Consider the following 24,289-nt stretch of genomic DNA (forward strand, 5'->3'; position numbering starts at 1 on the left):
GGCGTGTGTGTCGATAGAACTTCCCGTCAAAAGATGTGTGATTTCCCGTGCTCACACAGCTGGGCTGTTAGGCGCTTTGTGAGACCAATCTTTCAATTGGGGAATGCTTGGAGGAACACTGAGAGCTAAATATCCTAATAGTTACAATGCAATATGATTGAGTTTTACATGAGTCATTGTGAAATGGAAAGAAAATAGACCCCATTTATTTTATCTAGAATTAAAAGTTCCCATTTATCAAATGTGAGACCCCTCCTTTGTTTTTCCTCTTGGGGATACACAAGGAGTGAGACACACAGGAGTCCTTTAAACTCTCAGCCGGCATTCTTGTGGGTATAAGTCATCGCTAAGCATGTCAGGCATGTAAAGAAAGGCAGAAGGGGTAAGACACGAGATGAAGGATAGAGATGGTTTAAACAAGTCCGTCTTTAACAAAACCACATAAGCATTGTCTTGCCTCTGTTGTGCCAATAACAATTCTTCAGCAATTGTTGCTACTGGCTTGGAACTGACTTGGTTTGTTTTTTTCGGGCCGTCACTGTAAGGTAGTCATGCGTTAATCTTAACAGTCCGCTGACCCTTTTCTCTTGCTTCAGAGTTTTGTGCTTAGGAGTCCTGCGTGAAAACTTGGAGAGAAATCCGATCTACAAAAAGATCTAAACATTTATCTTTACTGAGTGGTGTGTGTATTTGTGTGTGGTAAGATGACTGAAGTGATAGTCACGCCATTTACGTTGTGAAAAAATGTAGTCCTGTCATTTAAAGATCGCAGATAACTGGGACACTCAAAGACAAAAAAAAAGATAAGATGAATATCTTGTGCTAATCGAAAAACTTTATTTTATCTATTTTCACTGGTGGTGGACATTATTCAGTGTGACTCAAAGTCCAGAATTTTTTTTATCATTATCCTAACACACCCCATTCCTGACCACTTTACAATTCCCCCCTACCCACCCATATTTCTTATTTATGAGGTCCTAATTGAGGGAGGGCTGCCTTTAGGAAGGCCATATTCATGAAACTCACTCTTGTGATCTCTCCTGGGGGTAAATTAATGGGGCAGGAACAGGCAAACAAACTGACTGGTCAGTCAGTTAGCCTCTAGGATGAGTGTGTCACAGGGCCGTTAACGCATGGCCTGTTTATATGAGGTGTCAAACCTGTTGGGACGACACATTTCTAAACTGTAAAAAGGAAAACCAGCAGTTAAATTGACAAGTTATGCTTCTCAAAGGTTATGTAGCTCCTGCATCAGCAAAGTCAAAGAATGATGAAGAGAGCTGATTAATCTGTTGTCCAGGTATTAGACAGTGTTGTTAGTCTCAAGTGGAGGCTCATTGGTTATAAAAGGATTTCCTCTTTCCTCCCAGGAGCCAAAGCCGGAAGCATTCTGTCCAACCTTAACTGCATATCCTCATCTTTCATATCTGCTACTTCATTAACTCCACTTATCTGGGTGGTTTATTCCCTTTGTCTCTGAGAATGAATGGCCTGCTATCACTATTTGGTCTGCAGAGTCTGTGACTCAACTTCAGCACAGCCACTATTACCCAACATCCTCCCATCCTGGCTCTTGCAGATGTTATAAATTCTTTGAACGTTTATCAGTCTGACATTCATACTCTTCAAAATCTCCCTCTGTCTCTCTCGGGCAATCCTTTACATATGTGTCATCCCTTCATATCTCTGGGGAAAACATGTAAAGGCTCTTCCTCTTCCTTTGGGGGTGATCTGCATCCTGCATATGCTCTGCTGCTCAGCAGGGTACTGTCACTTCCTGTATGACCTGGGGGCAGAGGGGTTGGAGGAGGAACCAAAAGTAGCCAGAGGTAAAAAATCAGAAATGTGATTCAAAGTGTGAACAGCATTCCAGGTGTTGTGTGAGCCTAAATATAGATCATCATTATGGCATGATGAAGGGATCATTTAGAGAGCCCCAGAGATGCTGAGACTGAAATTAATGAGCTTGCAGTGGCTCCTAATTCACATACATGCAAGTCATTAGTCAGTTAATTTTCATTCAGCAGCTTTTTGTCCCACTTTGTAACTGCCATGAAGCTATTTAAAAACTCAATCAAAATGGTTCCAGCTGAGGAAAATACACAGCTTCTACTAACTATCGAATAATGTCATATAACTAGTGTGAAGTATAATGTCTCTCTGATGGAGTTGAAAATGTAATAAAAACTTGTTTTAGGATCCACCATGCTTACATCCCCAATAGTTGTGTGACAAGGGTCAGGTTGTTCTCTGGTGTGAGGACCCTTTAGTTGAGGGTTTTAATGTGATTATAATTTTGTATTTGGCAGCTCAAAGGGAACATTTCTGTTATAGCTACTACAGTATGTCATTCAGCAGACTGAGCTGCCAAATAATAGTGTTAAGAACCAATCATAAAAATACTTTACCATGATTTACAGTGTCAGGAATTTTAATTAATCTCCAAGGAAACACTTGAGGTCTCAAATCCCATCTCACAGCGCATTTCCCCGATTTGATTTGATGATTGTTAACATATCACTTTATGTATATCAAAAATCAATGAAGGCTTAGGATGTAAGTCCAGAGGGTCTATAGTTTGACCCTTTGAAAAAAAGGCCTTCAAAAAAGTTCTTCATAACCCAAATTATTCTTTGAAACTAATGTCTTTATTGGTTATGTTATGTTTGTGTTGTGATATTTAACTAGCTAACTAGTGAATTCCATTGTAGTGTAATAAAATGACTTATCAGCATGATAAAATATCAAACTACATTTCATTTGAAAATGTAATAATACAATATTTTCTAATACAATAACTCATAATGTTGATTTGAAGTGTAGTTAACCTGATAATGTAATGATATCACATTGTCTAGCTATGAGATTTATTCCTCATAGTGCAGCTAACTTCACACCTTTATCCAGCCGTTCGAGGTCAGTACAAAAAAACGAGTGCTGTCTCTGTTGTTTCTCTCAGGTCCTGTTGACTGGAAATCCAAATAAAAAAAAGAAGGCACTCACAGCACAGCAGTATAATTACTACAGTCTAGTAGTCAACAAGTAGCCTCCCATCTTCATTGTGAAATAAAATCTCCACCAAGCAAGTCAAGATGACAGATTTTCATTCTCAGTGAAGAAAGTGCCACAAAAATGAAACCTATTCTGACACAGACATGAAAAAGAATGCGGTCAGGCACGCACATGCCCACTGTGAAAATTGGCACCCCGAAAGTGGTGGATTGTTTGCACAACATTGTTATCAGTGTGTGTGTTTGTATGCATATGAAAACAGTTCCTAACCCATAGCTTTCATAGCTCAGATTCCTCTGGTTGTCCATGTTTCAAACAGCAGATTTGTTGTATTCCTCCATCTTGAGATGAAGCTAAAAGAATGTTAGTGTTTAGATAGTGAAGAGATTTAACCAGATGTTGTGTTGTTGTTTTCATGGATGCCAAATGACTAAAATTTTTCCGCCTGTGTTTTTGGTCCGGTTAAGATTAGATTCCATAGAGGAGTTGTTTTTTTGCTCTTTATCTCTTTCTCATGTACATTCTCTGATCCTCAGCATCTTCCTCTTCTTTTAAACCACCACAAGGGAGGATAGAAAGTATATGAGCTGGAGCTCACGGGACTCAGATAAAGCACACAACAAAAATAATTCCACAGAAAGTCTTATGTCATATGAAAGTCATATGTATGTGCGCGATATACCTCAAAGATGAAACACAGTCCACCTTTCAGCATCTGATGTGCTGTTCTGGATCCCAGTCAGGGTCTAGAGTGAAGAAAATAAAAAGAAAAGAATTAATACAAAGAAAAAGTCATTGAAATTGGTCAGAATACTCATAAACATGTCTGGATTTTTATAAATCAAATTTATCAAATCTAACTTTCGATTTAATCTTCCGCACTTTACATAAAGTTTCTTACTGAATCTTTAGGAAAGTGATCTCCACTACGGGATTGTAGTGATACGATACATGGCTTCACATTGCACACATACATGCACAACACATGGAGGACGATCTGGAATGTGCTGAGAGTAAAATGTGGTGGAAACATGATCACACACGCACACACATTTGATCATATCTAGGGTGTCAGTAAAATTGTCCAAACTGTTTCCAATCTTAGACCATTCAACAATGATACAACTTCTGCCAAGGAGTAGTTCCTGTTTCCTATAATGCAACACCCATATCACACCATGCATTCCATGCCTTATAGTACGTGCCAGACAGTATGTTTTCACCCACAGTTACAATGTGAGTTTTGTTACCAGTTAAATCTATTAGTTCAGTCAGGAACACTCTCATCATAGATTTAACTATTTATTCCAACAAATGGAAATACAGTTATTCTTGGTGCTGATGGCTCCGCGCTTCATAATGCTCCCTGGATCAGCCAAGCAGCACGCTAAGCTGAAACAGGGAGCGCTATGCAGAAACCTCCCTGGGTATGAAAGAGTGAGCTAAAAGAAAGATATTTTAAACTTTGAGTTATGTTAGGACTCTGAAATAGGTAGGTGGAGGCTGGGGGTGCATCAGTTCAGCAGGGATCAGTGAGGAGGGAATCACATTTTAAAGGACTGCCGTGATGTGAGATGTGGCTGTGATTGGTGTGTGTCTGATAGGAATGATATTTCAATCAGCGGGCGTATGACTTCCGAGTCCTGCATGAACTAACGCTAAGCTTGATTTAATAGTTACCTTTTTTAAACTAACCAGTGTTTAGGTTTCCTAACCTTAACCAGGTGCTGTGAGATTGCCTAAATAATCATTACAAAGTTGTATCATGCTTTAGTTGCTACAAGCTGATATTGTCACAACAAGACTTGGGGTCTACCGCCATGCTAGCAGCACTGTGAGGCTGTGCTTTGAACTAACTGCTCAGGTATGCATCATTCTAACATGCTCACAGTGATAATGCTAACATGCTGATATTAAGGGGGTATAATGTTTATACCATGTTCAACCATCTTAATTTAGCATGCTAACATTTGCTAATTAGCAATAAACACAAAGAGCAACTGATGGCAACGTCATTAGTTTTGATAGTATTTTTGTCAAAAACAAAAGTACATTGGAATTGTGACCTGATCGAAGCACTAGATGAAAAGACTGGATCACCAAAGTTATTACATTTCATCCTGAGGGGGATATAAATGTGTGTAGCAAATTTCATGGTTATCAATCCAACAGTTGTCAAGATATTTCAGTGAAAGCCAAGACTGCTAACCTGCTGGTGGAAAAGTCGAGGGATCACCAAAGTTAGTTGTATTCATCCTCTGGGGACCATGAATGTCAGGGAAATCCATCACATAGCTGTTGAGATATTTCACTCTAGACAGACAGACAGATCGAACGACATTGCCATCCCGAGTCGAGCAGCTAGCATGGCTAAAAATAAACTACACACGTTGTCAGTGAACGTTCTGTTGTTATTCTGTAAGTATTGACATTTTGAGGCAAAAACATTTTTAGTTTATTACAAAACATATTTGCTTCTGTAGCCAAACAATTTCTAGGAGACAGGGTCAATCATTCTACAAAACACCAAATCACATTCCATTCCAAAAAAAAAAAATTCTAGCAAAGGTTGTAGGTAAAAAGTCCTGCATTACCAGGGAACATGTTCCAGGCAGCAATTTCTACTCAACGCATATTTGGCAAAAAAACAAATTAGTAGTATGTAAGACCGTGGGTAAAAGCCATGAGCTTCTTGTAGCATACAGAGTCCACGGTGGTCACAAGTTTTGTAGATTGTGGTGGAAGTTCCACCGTAGTAACCAATCATCGAACATGTTTTGCAGCGCGTACAGTAATTTCCGTTTTCCTAAATGTCGGCTTTGTTTACGAGGCTGGGCTTGGCCTCAGCGTTGATCCCTGTGTGGTGTTGAGAATCAAGCCTTCTCCAAGGCCAAAGTGAGGCTTACAGCGGAGCCTGAAGGGACTTTTGAAGAGGAAGGCAGTGGTTGAGGACTTTGTCAGGGCTTATTAAAAGGATCACGTTCCATTCTGAAGACCCAGGGGGGCTGGTTACTTCCTGTGGCTATGCAGTAAGCACCAAACCCTGTAAAGACAAGACCAAACAGATGGACTGAGCAGAGTAAAGGGACTTGAGTATTAAATGAAGCTCTTCTGTTCCTCTTCTACAGACTCAACTCCTTCTATTAAGGTTACTTTCTCTGTATTTTTATTCTTGCATATAGATTTTTTCAGCCACTTTTTCTCTGTTTGACAAGGCTCATTTATTTTCTGAATCAGTCACTTGCATCCAACTCCTTCTTCTCCTCCTGTACACCTCAACTATATTTTTCTTTAAAGCTCACACCTCATTTCCTTTGAACCCAATCCAAGTCCATCTCATCCATCGGCTCGTGTTCTGTTAAGATACAGCACTCCCTCGCAGCTCTGAGAAGACGTAGCCTTGCATCTCTTTGCTATTCAAGACGAGACCGTTGTGGGACAGAGGTGTCAGATCTCTGACTATGAACATCTGGAGAATGTTAATGTAATCTACGCAAATCAGATTCCTCTAACAGTCACTGGCAGGAGTTCAGTGCTCAGGAGGGAGATACAGGCTCGGAGAAATGAAGCAAAAAGAAAAGGAGGGAGTGCCAGCGAGGCAATGAAAAAGAAAAAAGGTTGGTGGTCTAAACAGATGTGCTGTTACCGAGGTGGCACATCCATTTTTTTTTTTCATTTTCTTTCACCGATAGCTTTGGTGTTTCATCAAACTGCTTCGCTAATGCTTAGAGCCTGAGAGATTAGAAAGGAAACACTGAGATGATGAGAAAATGGGGCCCACTTCATGGCAGTAAATGAAATCTCAACCCGTGAGATGTGTAATCATGTAGCACTGCAGGAGAAACGGGTTCAGTATCACTCTGTTTGTGTGAGAGAGTGTGATTAGCACGTCTGTTGAATGGCTGAACGTGAGAGTGAGCCATTTGTAATGGTAACCTTTGGCCTCTCAGTTCGGGACTGTCGTAACTACGTTTCCTCTCCCCTAAGTGTGTGTATGTGCATGTGTGTGTACACACGTGCTGTCACAGGGGGGAATTGGACGTATTTCCTGGTGCAGGGTCTCCCTGAGTCCCAGCATAGTAACAGACAGGGGAAATAATGATAATGTAGGAGCAATGAGGTCACTCTCTCCCAGCCTCTGACTGACCCAGATTGCTGTAACGGCCAAAGCAGATTTTGGTCCAACCCCCCCACCACCCCCATGGACAGAGCGCGGCCACCAGGCCTGCATGTGAGCTACTCTCTCTCCACTCGTGCTCACTGGGTTCGTCATTGTGAAGCTGTCACTGAACACCACTCCACTGTCCACAAGTAACCATAACCACTGATGACATTCACACATGCTGCTGGAGAATGCTGTGCTTGCAGGATCCACAAACAGTCAACCAGTGCAGTCTGTTTTTGCTTTGTTCTGTATTTTTTTTTTTCATGTACACACAAAAATATAATGTGTAATATATATAGAATGTTTATTTTGTTTTGTCTGACCTCCTACTTGCTTTTCTCAATACCGAAAAAACTAGGAAGGAAGGCAGACGAAAGAAGAATCAAGCCGAGGGAAGGATGTGGAGGACAGGATGAGGCAAAGAAAGATACTGGAGGGAAGCTTGTAAAAATATTTTTACCCTCCTATTGAGCTGGCTAAAGGAGAGACAAGGTGGCAGACTAACAAGCGTATAGCCAATACAGAGGCAGAGATATAAAGCCATGGGGCTGAACCAGACGGTAGGCAATCAAAAGTGAAGATGGAAAATCCAAGGGTGACATTTTTAGATAGCTGAAGAAGCCTTTGTCATCTGAACCAAAGCCAGACATCATGTAACAGATGCGAGCAGCAAGGTGCAGGTAAAAGTCTGATAAAGTCTAGAGGGAGGAGGTGATACACTGTAAATCCGAATTTGCTAACTCAACCTAAACAATTTTTGGAAACGGCTTGCACTCAAAACTTTTAATTTAGAACAGTATGGTAACATTAAAGTTTTGAGTACACTAAACATAAAATAAATGTGTCACATGAGTGTTATCTGAAAGGAAATTTATGTCAGTTTAACATAACCTTTTTTAGTCATGCAACAAAAATAATTAGTGTTTTCTTAACATGATTCTACGTTATATTAACATAGAATAATCAGGTTGCTTAATGTGTATTTTTATGCTTATTAAACACAAAAAGTTATGTGTCATAACTTGTTAATTTTATGTACAAACAACAATTAAACAGTTAAAACATCATAACCACATCTATAGCGGAGATAGCATGAGTGTTTGGATGTGGCCTCCCAAGGGCCTCATGCGAAATAGAGGCCCCTCTAAAGCCGCTGATCTTGCATCACTTCACACAAAAGAACCACTAGTGAAGTGATACACCACAGCTTAATGGCTGAAGGAAGCCTATTACTGCTCAAAGTCTAATGCTGCAATACTCCAGCTCTTACCAAACGTAACAGTCACTTAACTCATGGTTACAAATGTAAATCAGCACAACAATGACAATTACCAGGCAACAAAAATTCTAAGCAGACACGTTTAATAAACGGAACTCATAAAGTTACATTTGTATTTCGAACAAACTGCAAACTTTTCAGCAAATTTTATCACAACTCTATTTACCGCCTTGCATCATGGGAATTGACCAGCCAATAAACCAATTGCATCTGACTGCAGTACGGTCAAATCAAACATAACACAAATTGTATGTATCCTTTCTATTCAAACATTTTAAATTAGACAAACAAAGAAATGGAAGTTGTTCTCAACCTTTAAATTTAACGTTGCTTTGACTAGTTAAAACTTAATTATGTGTACTAAAACATAATACGTTGGTAAAAAAGACAAAACATTGTGGCAGTTTTATGGTGAAACAGCACAAAATGTTTGTGTTCAGCATAACTCTGGAACTTATGTTGTAATTATGTGTTTTTGTTGTGTTAAGTGAACACAATATTTTCATTTTGTTGAACATGAAAGTGACCGCTTGTCATATGAACATAAAAACATTGAGTACATATTTTGACAACCATTTTTTAGGTTTACGTAACTATAAAAATATATGCTAAGTGCACAGTATATGTGTTGTTAATTGGCCTTGAACTAATTATGTGATGTTGACGTTATACATTTAAGTAGAATGAACTCAAAAGTCAAAAATTGTTGACTTAACATAAAAAATTATGTCAACCTCACATGGGATGATTTTTTGTGTCAAATGAACATAAAGGTTTTATGTTGTTTTGACAATCCTGAACATTTGTGTGGACGTAACATTAAAATTTTGTGTCATGGATGGATTGGGGTTTACATTGTAGTTAACACAGGGAGCTGTTATTTTGAGTAGACAACAATTTTGAGACTTGGGACTAAAGAGGGCAACAACCTATAAAATGACTCCCTACTTTCAAATCTTTATCATACATTTCATTGGTATTATGGTACATTGCTACTTATTATTTGTACTGTTAAGCTACTTGGATCAAGTCTTTGTTGAAGGACAAGTTTGCCCTATTACTGATGTAATTCATGGTTTAGATCAAATATGGACTAAAAGACCTATGACCCATGCAGCTGTCTGTCCCTTTACAACATTCAACACCCATCATGCTGTTGTGGTTGTATTCCATTCAGAAAGTAGCTAAAATGTGCAAATGTTAGCACCAAATCTCACTTAGCATTATTTTTCAGAATGTCAAAGCCAGTTGGCCAAGCTTGCTGATGTTAGCACTGAATCTCACTCAACATTGTTTTTCATTCATCTTAGTTAAACATTGAGTGCCATAGTCAATGTCAGTCTTTACCACACGCTTGCACAGCTGGAGACCACAGTATCGTAAGTGCCCTGTCACTGGGAAAAGATACATAAACATAGTCTATATCCTTTGCGTTCCACTTCTGGGATTGCTCCGGTGCTGCAGGAAATTCCACAGGATGCATGTATTTTCCGTTTCCTTCCGCTTTCTTTGTGTTGGAATTTTAAATTCGGTGGATTTATGAGGACTATTGTTGACTGCTTCTCAGATCTCTGCATGATAAATTGAGACAGCTAGCTAGACTATCTGTCCAATCTGAGTTTTCTCTCGCACGACTATTTTGCAGCGGCTGCAGAGTTTAGCTAGCCTGGTCCTACCAGACTCGTACATTTCATTTGTACAGAAAGTCTGGCCACTCTCCATTGACAAGTGTTAGCTGTGTATGTCATGCGCATGTGCAACAAGAGGGGAGACCGACAAAGCTTATATTTAGCATTAGCATCGCTAGCGTTAGACTTGGCCAACTCCTTCACCACTAACGGAGTGAGCTGGAAAATCAAACTTTTCTCCGAACACTGTGGGGAGGAGGGCCACAACATCATGGCCACCAACAAAACTCAACAAAGATTGTTCTTGCTCGGGCTTTAACTTCTAGATATTCAGCAGCGTTGCCACAACGGACCGAATGGCTTTGCTCGCATCTTTCTCCAACAACATTACGGAACTACAACTCTAGCGCACGGCCTCAACGTCATCGTTCTCAGCCACTCCCTCTGTTCGCTGATTGGACCGCCAAAAATTTGGCTGGAGAAAACCCAAGACTATACCGCGAACCCAGACGTAGTACTGAAGGGAAATGAAAATTGAGCATAAGTACGTAGGAGGGCTTTGGAGGAGGGTCTGGCAAAGCGAGACTACATAAAACACAACTTTTTGGTTAACAAATTTTGGTTAATACAGTTTTGACCAAATAAGTACACAAAGCACACACCAAGCATATACTTTTATACATGTTATTTCAGTTCAAAAGGGGGCCCCAAAAGATGCCCCTCCATATTAGTATACCCAACTTTATTACTATGCAGACATTCTCAACCAGGTCTGTGAAGGTTTCACAACTGTTTTCAAAAAAGCTAAATTTTCCTCGTCTACAGAGCATATTTAATGTGCTCTCTCCAGAGAGTGTTTTTTGAGAAGCTCTGTTCTTGATGGTGGCAAAGGCCGATTTAGTATGGATAAAGGCCAAAACTGAGAGCAAAAGATGCTGTTTCAAATGTATCTCCATTAGTGTGGACACGGCTTGAGTGGAGCCCAGAGGGTGGGGAGGGTCAAACTATCACCTTTCTGCCCCTGAGTTGTCCCACAGCTGCCACCGCCATCCCAAACAATTACTGTCAAAAGGCCCGCTACATATTGCACACATTCTCTCTCTCTCTCTCTCTCTCTCTCTCTCTCTCTCTCTCTCTCTCTCTCTCTCTCTCTCTCTCTCTCTCTCAGTCAGACACTCATCAAACACACACCCAGACCAAGAGCGAACCAGTAGGGGATTGAAAAATGTTGCCGTTTCTTAGAAATCACTAGATATTCTTTCCTTTTCAACTGCAGACTTTCACAACTTTCTTCCTTGGTAGTCTGGAAGTTTTTGTGAGCTCCCAGGATTCCCCAAGGAACTATTGTGTGGCACTTGTGGTGGGTCAGATTAATGCAAGCATGTTGTGTGGTACTCTGTGGTGGTACAAAACCCAGTCATGTTGAGAGTGTACATTAGAGGCCAGGGGAAACATCACACGTTTGATTTGATGGCCTTGCTTGATGAAATTCAGCACTTCCATCTGTACAATAATCTAATGCCAACACTGTTTTCATAGATAGAGACGACAAGGTGTGCTAAGACTCGACTGATGAGCAGAGGCCAATAGTAATAACGGATAAACTTAGCACAGGGTGCCGTAATCAGCTTAGAAGTTCACGACAGCTCCTGAGGGTTAAATGGTAGGCCGGGTGGTAAAACCATGATGCATTATGAAATAAAGAGCTCAAGACAGCCCCTAACAGAGTAATATTATGGAGTTATCCCATAACTGGCTCAGCCAAATCCGCCTGCTGCACTTTGCTTAATGTACAACAGCTGGTGGCAGCTAGGGCCTGTGGCCGCCATGATGGATGTGATGTCATATCGCAACCCCCGCCCACGCTGACCTCCCATGATTCCTCATCGGCTCCAGGAGAGTGGTGAGTGTGACAGAATGAGTGGTGAGTGCTGAGTGGTATGCAGATCGTCTACTGCAAAACCTGCTTCTTTTCCCCAGAAAAAGACACACCGTAGCTGTCATATGAAAACTTATATCCCTTGGCTTCAGTTAATCATACAGTATCTGTCCTAAAAATATTTAAGCCTTGGCCCTGCCTCCAACTCTCCCACCATCTCTGTTCAATACTAGATCTGTTTTGCGTTTCCACTGCAGACAGTACTTACTGAATTGTTGTTCAGTTGTTACTGAATGGTAATAGCCGTGGACAGCAATACGCTGAAAAACCTTTTTATTCCTCACTAGTCTATCCAGCTCTCGCTGTATTCCTCTTCACCAACGATGATGCACCAATCACGAACTGCAGTGTTTCTAGCTCCACCTTTTAGTATTCTATCAGTGTACTAGGTACCTCAACAGAGGAGTAACGAAAAAACGGGACTGAATGGAGCGGTTCTATTCGTACCATCTACAACTTTTGACAATGGAATCGCAAAAAATCTGTTCTAATGTGTAACGAACTGAACTGAACTGAACTGAACCAGACTGCTTGGGGAAACAAGGCTGAAGTGAAGTCACCTGAGTCAGTGTCAGTTTGGGCTGAAGACTAGGCTACTAAGAAGTGAACTTACCAGACCTCTGTGGTCTGCTCCTGATCTCTGCTTGATATTAGAGGCTCAATGTTACATCATCTGCTCACAATCAAACCAACTTTTAAGCTCATCTTTGTGGCAGTTGGAGCTTTCAGAATGGAGATATAGTATGGATTGTATCTGTGTTTGTAGGAGGGTGTGATGGGGTCTACTTTCTTGCCGTCTACAGACACCTACCAGACATGAGGTTCCTCAGGTTCAAACTCATCCATTTATGTGATCCCTGCCATGCCAAATGAATTCCATCAGTGTCGTCATGGCATTGTCATGGCATTGTCATGGCAACCACTTAGAGCACTGTCATTGATGCCACTGCTCAGTCAACAGGGAGAGTGAAAGCAAAGCAATAAAAGGGCAGCAGGAGGTTGAAGGGGGAAAATGTGGAGTCAGAAATGACAGGGGGGGATTTACAGTGAATGACAAGACAAGAGTATTTCATGTGATTTGACTATTAAAACGTTTTTAATAATGTAGTTTTACTAGTGACTGAGGGCTTTACACAGATTCAGTTTTGTTAACAGGCAGACCCACTGACTGTCCCCTCCTCTCTCTCTCTCCTGCAGGGATACTGGAAAAGAGCTGGGATGCACAGCAGGTACATGGTTTATTAATGGATATGACTCTATTTTGGGACTCTATGTGAGAAACGTTTGCCTGAAAGGGCAAAATATGTGCCAATCACACTTGATCTTTACATAGCTGAGGGCAAATTGGCCATTCTTCTCCTTTTCATTTGTGTCATGACATAGAACTATAAATATGCAGAGTAGATGCAAATTTCATCATCTCATAACCACATGTTGAGTTTCATCTCTCGTGCTCTCTCTCCCTCATCTCCCCAACCTAACTCACACACTCTCACAATCAAACATACACTGAACTCTTCTTCCTCCATCTGTTTTCCTCTTTCTGTCTTGTTTTTTTTGTTTCACTCTCAAAACGTGGATAAAAACACACATGCATATTTCACGGTGCCCTGACACAAGCGCACCACTCTATAGCCTCCCTTCGCACTGGGAGCTACAAGATTAATCCATTTGCACGACAGCAGAGGGGAGAGAGAAGCGACCAGAGGGACAAACATGAAGAGAAAGAGAAGAGAGTCACGTGGCGTTGCTGTAATTTGACTTTGTTGTATATTTCACACTTAGACAGTGACAATCAGGCAGTGCAGGGATCTTACTCACCACAAATGTGCTTCTTATAAACAATCAGATTAACACGCTCCACCTGGTTAACAACATTTGCACAGACTGAAAACAAGATATTGTCACTCACTGTGTGTGTGTGTGTGTGTGTGTGTGTGTGTGTGTGTGTGTGTGTGTGTGTGTGTGTGTGTGTGTGTGTGTAGAACTGCACTGCCACAGATTCAGTGGATGATATGTGACATGTAATGATGCAAGCTGATGAAAAAGTGAAAGGGGTTCAGCAAGGGAATGTGCTTCACGTCTGCAGGGAGCAAGGCTGATGAGAGCTGTCCTAATCTGTAAGAAGATGCATCTGAGCCTATGGGAGGTGGGGAAACAATTGGGAGGAAGAGTTACTTTGGCTGATCCCATTTTGACAATGATAATGGCTTTACTACCTCTGAAAGTAAATTGATTAAGGGAACATGGAAAGCCTCTGTGCCGGTTTTGCAAACCTCAACAGTATTAACAGACATCAACGGTCAAACATGTAGCCTGATTAAACTCCCAGACTGGCTTTCATCACCAAAGTGTCATTACTGTCTTCACTGTCTGTGCAATTGCTGGAGAGGCCCGGGCCAAAGCAAAAGATGGGTATCTTTCCATTACAGGGCCACCCTCTGTCATCCGTTATCCTCATCTGAAAGGTGTGTCTTGCTATTGATTTCCTCCACCTGCCAAAAGCTTGGTGAACAGCTGCTTGGTTGGACAGCCACATTACTCATCCTGGACACTTAGCAGATATCAATAATCAGCCGTTTCCCTCTTCTCTATTTGGAATAACAAGGCCATACATCAAGCCCAACAGTCACTTACTTGCTGCCAAACTACTTGAGGCTCCAAACACTTTCAGCCCTTATAAGGTGATTCAGTCTGTGGTTGGACAAGGAAAGAAGGAGATGGGTCTATAGGTTTGGACATGAGAAAGATTCCCAGCCAGCTGTTCAGCTGTGAATACAGAGGCATTCAGCTCATTGAGCTTTATTTATGCCTATAGCCAAGCCATTACTGCCCTGAAACAACCTCTTGTTATACTGTGACACAGCGCTTTGGGAACACACACGTGACACGCTCATTGATCAAGCTTATGGAGTGTGTCTGTGTGAGTGCAGGGATGTGTGAGCGACATACACACAGGTGTGCAGTGGATTGCTGTGTTAACTCAGAGCCGGGCAGGACCCTTTGAAGGTTTGAGGTGTATGATAGCACAGGAGCCGAGATAAAGATGGTCAAAGCACCTGGTCGTTACTCCGGATCACCCTGGCCTTGAAGAGACTGAGGTCACTCGGCCCATTAGGAAGTACAACTTTTCTCTACCCAGGCAACTTTCCCATGACACCCCCATAACTCTCCCTTAAAGAACCCTCTGAATGTTCTGCGGAGAGCGTAAAGCCAGATAGCACTTTTAATGCCCAGTTTATTACCTGCCCTCTATGAAATCCTCTCAACCTTGGGTAAAAGTTGGGGTGATGATGGCGGAGTGGATATGACACATGCCTTTGGTGTGGGAGACCTGGGTTCGATTCCCACTGTAACACATCAACCAATGTCTCCCTGAACAAGATCCCTAGTTACTATGGAGGTGCGCGACCTCTGACATATACATAAGTTGCTTTGGATAAAAGCATCAGCTAAATGTAATGTAGAAGGTTGTTTTTATTTCAAAAGATTCTATCCTCTTCTTCTCTAAAAGATGCTGTTTTTTTATATGCAGGAAAACCTGTTAAAAATAGACGATAGACTCCTTTCCCATTGCCAGTAGCCAAGTATGTCTTTTCTTTTTGTTTTCTTGTTTGTCACATTCAAGGTCACAAACGTGCTGGAAAATAGAGTTAGTAAACATTAGAAAGCAGCATGGAGGCCAGTGAAAATATTACGGTGGTTACTTCTTTTTTATATCTGTTACTTATTTGGAACGATATCTGAGTGCTGCTTGGACAGAGACGGATGTAATTTGTGGCTGAGGTGACAAAGAGTAAAAGGAATAGGGGTATAAATTAGCGTGTCCAACCGGGTGCCATGTTTCCACCACTGCCAATCGGAGCTGTAGCCGATAAATACCCATGACTACTGCAGAGTAATTTTGTCCCGGGAATGAATGTTGATTGTAACCTTTCCCACTAAAGACAAAAAACAGATGTTAGTAGGTTTTAGTGGGGTTTTTGTCCAGTGGGAAAGGGGTTTAAGAGTATGATGGTTTTAGTTATCTCAATACTTTCAAATTTGGGGTGGGGGGGGGAATCGGACACCCTGGAATGTTACAGGAATGAGCCCCTTTTGGGCAAATTTTTTAAGCATAGGAAAAAGGAGCTGCCCCATAACCAGCCACATCAACCTCCATCATATGCTGCAGGGACAAACATGACACCAAATAGCCTTCATAGTTCAAGAGTCTTTGCTTACCATAATGAACAACCACTATTCCTGAGGGCATTTCGCACCAGCAGGCGACAGAAATCAGGCCACAATGGACAGTGATCCAATTGCTCCTGTTGTGTGTGCAACACATCGTTCTGGTCATCTCCATGTGACACAGGTAATGTGCTTATGTTAAACATCCATAGGATGGATAGGCTTAAATCCTGAATGACATCAATAAAGAACTGACAATCTCGTCAAATTGTGGCCTCCTATGTATATCAAAACCATTATCACTGGGTTCAAGCAGATTATCTCCCACACGGTCCTGAATGGTGCCTGATCGGCTTACATGTTAGGTATTTGAGGATGTTATGAAAGTCCAGCAGGAGCACCTGATCATATGGCACACAACCTCCTGTGACCGGCCCCAACCGATGCCCTTGGCCCCAATACTATGCCTGCTGTTACCGTTGTCCCTTACTGATGGCGAGATAAAGAGGGTCTTCTAACTGCTACAATTGATCTCCAGTCCCAGCTCATCACTGACCCATGATAACCTTTTTAGTAAGCCCCGAGGGGAAAGACACACAAAGGGAGTGTCTCCCTTTGGAACTGATAAATGGCTTTTTCTTCCCTCGTTGGAGCAGGTGTCTTTCATATTGGACCTGTCAGCAGGAGATATATTCTTCCCGTTTTGTCTTTAATGTAGCCTATCTCTGTGCCAGGGCAGTATTTCAGGCTCTGACAAGGAGGGAATGTACGAGAGAATAATACAGGCAGTAACAGTAAATCTCTGCCCAACTTGACTGCACCCATTTCCTGATGAGACACAAACGTAAATAACGCAGTAACCACATCCTCACCTCACCTCACTCCACCTCCCTATGTTTCAGCCAATCAATCCCTAATCAGTCACTTGCAATCACTGTCAGGCTGTACCCAGCCTGTGCAATGGGCTAACCAGACCTAGGCTAGTGGGAGGTTAATGCAGACTCAACTGGGAAGGTTGGTCAAGCTAGCATAGATCAATGCTAGCTGTCTCAGCAGACCAGTTGAGATGAGGTCAGTGCTGCACCGCAAACACAGTCGGGCAGTTCTAGATCAATGAAAGCACTGATAAAACAAAGGAAAACATTGCTGGCTCAATGAAAGACAAGGCAAGCTAGTAAGTTCAATGCTACGGACAGTGTGATGATACAGTTGTGAAGCCTGGCAAGAGGTCAATGTTAGCAAGAAGAGAGGAACCTATATACTGTTACACCCTTCAGGCTGAAGACTCCTAACCTCATTTGCATGACTGAGATCTGAGGTCTTCATGCTATCACCCAAACCCACAGATACAGCAAACAGACAGTAAAGATACAGAGAAACAAAGAATTTGTTCTAATTCTAACCCTGTGTCCCTGTGTTAATTATTCAGCTATATGCCTTGGTGTGTCCCAAATATAGTGTGTTTTACTGTAAAACATTAAAGTTTTTTTTTTTTTTTTACTTGATCCAACAATGTAGGTGTGCGCGTTTCACTCAGACATACGTCACATTATGGAAGATGAAAATGAGCTAAGAATATCTCTCAAGAGGGACATTTAAATAACCCAGACACAACACCTCACCTCATCGCCTGAATTATTTAGTAACTTACAAAGATGTTCATGCCCCAGTGACGACCCAGTGCTGGTTCAAAGGGAGCTGCCTTTACGTAACCTTGTTTTGATAAACTGGAGGAGGATGAGAGAGGGAATTGGGGGCAAGAGATTGAAGGGGTGGGTTATAAATAGGTCACTCACAAACAAGCGCAACCCACTGCAATGATGCTCCATGACAACACAGCTGCAATGGCAGATGGAGAAACTGGGAAACTGGAGCAAAATGACGACCGTATAATGAATCACGCCAAAGCTGAGTGAACTACACAAAACTGAGTTGAGTTCAATGAGAAGACCATCCCTCAGCTGGAGGACCATCTTTTGGGCAAGCATCCACTTTCTCCATGTGCCACTGACTCTGTGCCTCTGTAACTAAACCTGTAGTTAGATCCCTGTGGAGGAGAGCCAGGATATAACAACAACAAATTATTACATAGTTATTGTTAAAATAAATGTCTGTGTGAACATGTTCATGCTCTAATCCTAATTGAAACAGGCAACTGTGTGCTACCTTGTTCAATTGGGGAATGAAGTGAGCTGGCAGCCTTTTTTAGTGCAAAAAGAGTTCCTGAGTCAATGAATCCATCCTACAAATGGCTCATTAAAACACAGTGGCCAAGTATCGACTCCATTCTGTGTGTGTGTGTGTGTGTGTGTGTGTGTGTGTGTGTGTGTGTGTGTGTGTGTGTGTGTGTGTGTGTGTGTGTCACACACAGTGATTATACACTATACTAGTACACAACCTGACACACTTGCAGAAAAAAAAACAAATTTATTACCACAACACACCTCAGCCAGAGCAAAAGCTGAAAAATCAGTGTGGGCAAATTAGTGATGTTTCAGTAATGGCACACAGATAAATACACAGATTAATACATTGTCATTTGCAAATTATGATCGCTATTCATTTTCCAGTTAGTTTGACATGGTATTAGTGTATGACAGAGGGAACGACAACATGACCTCAGTGGCATTAAGCTCATTATGTCTAGACAGAACAAAACGCCATTGGGCATTCTTTTCTTCTCTGTTCCACTCCTGGATAAGATTATGTTGAATGAAGATACGAGTGGACTGTCTGCCTTCTTTTATTTCAAGAGGCCAGGATGTTGATATCCTGATGTCTGAGTCATGTATACAGGCTGGGGGATAAAGCTCTCTCTTTCTCTCCCTGTCTTAGGCTCCCCTCCCCCAAGCCCACGCTGGACTGCCTGCAGAGGCACAGCAGGGCTGCCAGGTCATACTTAACACCAACCACAGCCTCTCCACAAACCTCTTCTCTCCCCATCCCCCCCTGCTCCCATGCCCCACCCGATCCTTAAATCAGCATTACAATGAAGATGGGAGAGGAGGAGGAGTGGGGGGAGGCTAAGGGTTTGAGGAGCCAGGGGAGAGGAAAAAACCTACGGGGACTCAGAGAGAGTGATAATCTCACAGATTGGCCACAAAAAAAAAAAAACAAGCTAGCAGACAACCCAGAACTGAGCTAATGAGTCTATGTGTGAGTGTGTAGCAGTGGTGGTGGTGGTGGTGGTGTGGGGGGGGGTAAATGTATTTGCATGCGGTTGCACGCAAGTGGTTGTTGTCGTATATATGTCTTTGTGTCTTGCAAACAATCAACACTTATGCTTTTAGCTTTTTCTGAGCAGCAGGGGAGTAGTCTGTGCGGCCTTATATCACTCTGGCCCCTTTCTAATATGCAGCCAAGCAAAGCTGTAACGAATTATAGCCTATTTATGTTTTATTGGTCTGAAGTGTGTCATGCTATCTGTGCCTATACTTCCAGATCATTAAACAGAATTCACCAGGGATCATTGATTTCTGTCTGTCCAAGTGCATCTGACATCTTGTGATTTTTGACATACGTGTATTTGATAAATGGAGGCGATAACTGCTCTCTTCACTTTTTGATATTGACAGGTCATTCAGAGGTGCTTGTACTGTTACATACCACTTTCTAACAAGGCCCAAGTCTTTAGTAATGGGCAATAACAACAATCCATTCTGCCAATTATTAATATGTTATTGTTAATAAAATCAATGATATAGGGTCACAGGCTTTTATCTTTCCAACCCTTTCCAAGGCATCCATGAAAGTTGTTGACAGGCAACCAACGGAGTCTTCTTCAGGAAGCCACAGGCAAAAAATAGTGCAGCACACAATTACCTAGAAAACCACACAAATTGTTGTTTTTAACAAACTTTGTTTTTTTGTACAGATTAAACTAGCAATATATCATGTGTTTATATAGTGTTAAAGTTAATGGTACATTTTATTACCTTTGAATGGAACTAAGCAAGCTGTTTTCTTTCTATGCTTAGCTAAGCCGACAAGCTTCATATTTAGCGTACCGATATGAGAGTGGTATTGCTCTTATCTAACTCGCGGCATACACTGTGATGCACAATTTTGTTATTTGCCTACTGATAAGAGAATAAGGATTTAGCTGTTTTCCTAATGCTCAGGCGTGTCAGTGCGGACAGGGATCTTCAGAACACTGTTGTGTTTTTACTGGATTTACTTACTTCTGTCTCCGAAGCTCGGCGTCTCTCCCATTGTGGGAAGAAGAGAGTGACTGCAAGAAGGCATGGGATGGGGAGGGATGAAGAGGGAGAGCAGAGGAGGAAGAGCAGGCTGTGATAATGATGAATGAGATGATGGCACACTGACCTAGTAACGCCGCAGTGCCGTTGGCAGTGGGGATGAGCTGCCTTATACACCCCTGTCATACACACACACACACACACTATCCTTTCCCTCTGCTTCACTCATCAACGCTTTCAGTACTTCTTAACCCCTCGCCCTCTACGTTTACTTGTCTCGCCATCTGTTTTATCCCTCGCTGCCTTCTTACCTGCTTGCATGTTATGACAACAAATGGAAACAAAGCACCTGTGGGTGATTTTGCCTATAATGGCCCAAGCCTTGATGCGAGAGACAAACACAGGGAGAGGAAAAACTGAGGCTACATCCACTCTACTGCGTTTTAATTTTTAAGCCGCGTTTTGAAACAAAAATGGTTTCCGTTCACACTACGTATCAGAAATGATCTCTGTCCGTATAAACACGTCTGACAACGCATATCACATACTATATTCACATATACTGGGCATGAGCATGCCAGTGTAAACAGGCCTCATGCTTTTCCACGTATGCAGTGCTTAATTTGTAAAGTGGGAGGTCCCGGAGCACAGAGGGGGGGTGGATCCGGCGACTCAAAACGGGGGTTGGAGGTAGCGGAACAAAAAAAAAATTACACTGCCTACGTAGCTTCTCTGACAAAAAAAACCTAAACAACGCTGTGTGTACATCAGGGCAGTGTTTATTTTAATTTCAGAACATGCACTGCATGGGTACGAAATAGGCTAATGTCTCCATGTTCTTGATCGGCGGAAACGATTTTTGCTTGTTTGGGATCCGAAGTTAACATCGGAGATGCCGGAACATGTTCCGGCGTGTTTTGGCTCAAATTAAGCCCTGCACGTGGAAGTGCAGGGAGGCCCCAGAACAGAGCCATGGTGCCAAATACAAATTGCAGATGAATGAATCTATTTTGACAAAGTGGTCCTGACTGAACTGTATTTGTGCGGATGTAGCCTGAGGGAAAGAAATTTAGATGAGGAAAAAAAAAAATGGACTCTGACAGAGAGATGGTGAGGGGAAAGGTTAAAAGGAAACCACGCTTCATTTCCCTGTGGTCACAGAGGTTGAGAGTCTCGGCTGCATAAATTGTGGGAGTCCAAGTCATCTTAAATAAACACGCCAGAGATGATAAGGCAAACAAAAACAACACCAAAGCCATGTCCTCTACCACTCTACTCCTGATTGGGTTCCCACCAAACCACTTTCCGCTCCCAGTAACAGTATCAGCCGTAGACGTCCATCGAAGCAGTAGTTGCCATGGTAACCGGCTCTGTGTGTCGCGTCATGTCTACCACCTTAGGCACAGGGAGACAAAAAGAGGGGTGGGGGGAGAAGATCTACACACATCAACATGATATTGTTTTTTTGGAGGTTCAGTTGTGTTTCCAAGCTCCACAGTGATTTAAACGACTATTTTATCAATGAGGCAAGTCAAACATGCAAGCTCGGATGAGCATCGGACATCCAGCTATCCCTTCCTCCTTCTCCTCCTCTAAGTCACTGCCAGAGTGTGACAGACAGATACATCTGCACAAGCCCCCGGCCAAGATGGCTGCCATTTGCAGCTTTGTGGTTGCCTGCTGGTGAGGGCCTTTTTGCAGTCAATAAGCCAGTTGATCGAATTAATTAGCATTACAAAGGGCTTTCTTTTAAGTCTACACACCCCTATTCATGGCAGTGAAGAGGGCTGTGCACCTGATTCTCCTTGTAATTAGGTGCTTGGCAATGCAAATGGTATGTTTACACCAGACTAAAGCTGACGTGTAAAATCTAATTTAGATCTTTGCTTATAGATACCACTTTTGAGCATTTGTGATAGATTCAAATGAAATGTTTTGAAACTGTGTGGTGGCTATATATATTTTTCCTTCCATTATTTCAATATCATAAAGCCATTTTATGACATGTGCATCATATGATGGCATTGTATGAGGTATTTTGTTATTTGGGCCATTAGCTGTGCAAAACTGCGACACATTTGTAACTATTAATGTCTCACATAGGAAACACACAGGAAACAGCCTGCACTTTTGTTTTTGTGATTGTGCATGCATGAATTGCTGATGAAATTGCTTAGGAAATTACATCTTCATCACGCTCATATGCTCAAGTAATCTATTCAAGGTGACTGTCATAAAGATAACTTTTCTCCCCTCGGAAGCAAAAGGAACCCCAGAGACATGTTTCTTCTTCCTCGCTCCAGTCCTCTTCTCTCCCCCCCTTTCTTCTTGTGATGCTCATCAGTTGGCTTGCCGAGAGAGAGAAAGACAATGGAGGCTTTTAGCGGGATTTGAGAGCTCATCCTGTGTCAGCGCATGAAAAATGGGCAACCACACAAACAGGGGTATTGACTAGCTCAGAGGGAGAAAAAAGTTGTGAAGAGGAGAAGAAGCACCATGTTTAACGTGACAGAAATAAGTAGGCTGGCCGAGGCCAGAGGAAGTCAATCTCATTTTACAGGATATCAGGCCTTGTCATCATCACAGTGCGTGTACTACAAGTGTGTGTGCATTTTAAGTTATAAATACTTCAGGCTGTGTCTGCTCTAATGTATAAAACGTATGTAAAACACTTTTCTTTACCTTCTTGATGAAAGTTAAATGAGAAAGTTGATTCACTCTTATGTCTGTACGCTAAATACGTAGCTGCAGCAAGCAGCCAGTTAGCTTAGCACGAAGACGAAGGGGAAGGTAAACAGCTAGCCTGGTTCTATCAAAAAGTTAACAAAATCTACCTAGGAACTCTAAAGCTTAATAATTAAAGCAGCCATATTATGCTCATTTTCAGGTTCATAATTGTATTTTAAGGTTGTACCAGAATAGGTTTACATGGTTTAATTTTCAAAAAACACCATATTTGTGTTGTACTGCACCGCTCTCTCTCACTGCTGCAGATCCTCTTTTCACCTGGTCTCTGTTTTAGCTACAGAGTGAGACCTCTTTTCTTCTTCTTCTTCTGTACTATCTTTGATTGCACTGCACATGCGCAGTAGCTCAGATGTACATCATGTCAGCTAGCTAGCTCCATAGACAGTAAAAGACAGGCTGTTTCTACAACTTTGGTCAGTTACAAGGCAGGATTAGCTGGGAGACTTCTAAATGAGGGCGCACATGTAAGTAGTTCTTTTGTAGATTATGGTGAACTTGTGTGTGTTGTAGCAGTGCTTTGCTATTGAGAACGAGGTAGCATGCTAGCCTTAGCATTAGCGTTAGCATGCTAACGAGCTAATGGTTGCGGTTAGCCTGCTCGTTTCGGCTTGTGACGTCACAAGCCGTGCCGATTTTGAACAGCTCACCCAGAGACTGAAGGCAGGACACATTCAGAAACCGTATCTCACTCTAAACAGCATGGATGGATTTTTTTCAAAGTTTGTATGTGTGTGGAAGCACCAGAGACACAACATAACACCCCAAATCCCAGAAAAAGTGATTTTTTCATAATATGGGCACTTTAACATGTTATATCTTGTTTATTTTATACATGCAGAAACAGAAGTGTGAAAACAAGGCTAGCTGTTTCCCCATTTCCAGTCTTTATGCTAAGCTAAGCTAACCGCTGCTGGCTCTAGCTTTATATTTAGTGTACAGATATGAGTGGTATCAATCTTCTCATCTAAAACTCGGCAAGAAGAGTATTTCCCAAAAAGGTACACTTTTTTATTCTTTTTTATTTTTAAGTTTATATATAAAATGATTGGAAGGAGATGAGATGTGCTGAAAGGTTTCGCACTGGCATTTACAGATAATTGTCTAGTTTACTGTCAACACTGAAATGCTGACAGAACAACAAAA

General features: G+C 41.9%; 1 long non-coding RNA gene across 1 annotated transcript; it reads left to right on the forward strand.

Annotated features, from left to right (window-relative positions):
* The first annotated feature begins 328 nt into the window (after positions 1–328).
* LOC118493761 lies at positions 329–23,157 on the forward strand. The gene is made up of 3 exons (XR_004895760.1): positions 329–339; positions 18,409–18,418; positions 23,108–23,157. It is a non-coding gene; the product is annotated as an uncharacterized LOC118493761 (long non-coding RNA).
* Positions 23,158–24,289: the final 1,132 nt, after the last annotated feature.

Source organism: Sander lucioperca, chromosome 18 (genome assembly GCF_008315115.2).
Source record: "Sander lucioperca isolate FBNREF2018 chromosome 18, SLUC_FBN_1.2, whole genome shotgun sequence".
Classification (NCBI taxonomy): Eukaryota; Metazoa; Chordata; class Actinopteri; order Perciformes; family Percidae; genus Sander; species Sander lucioperca.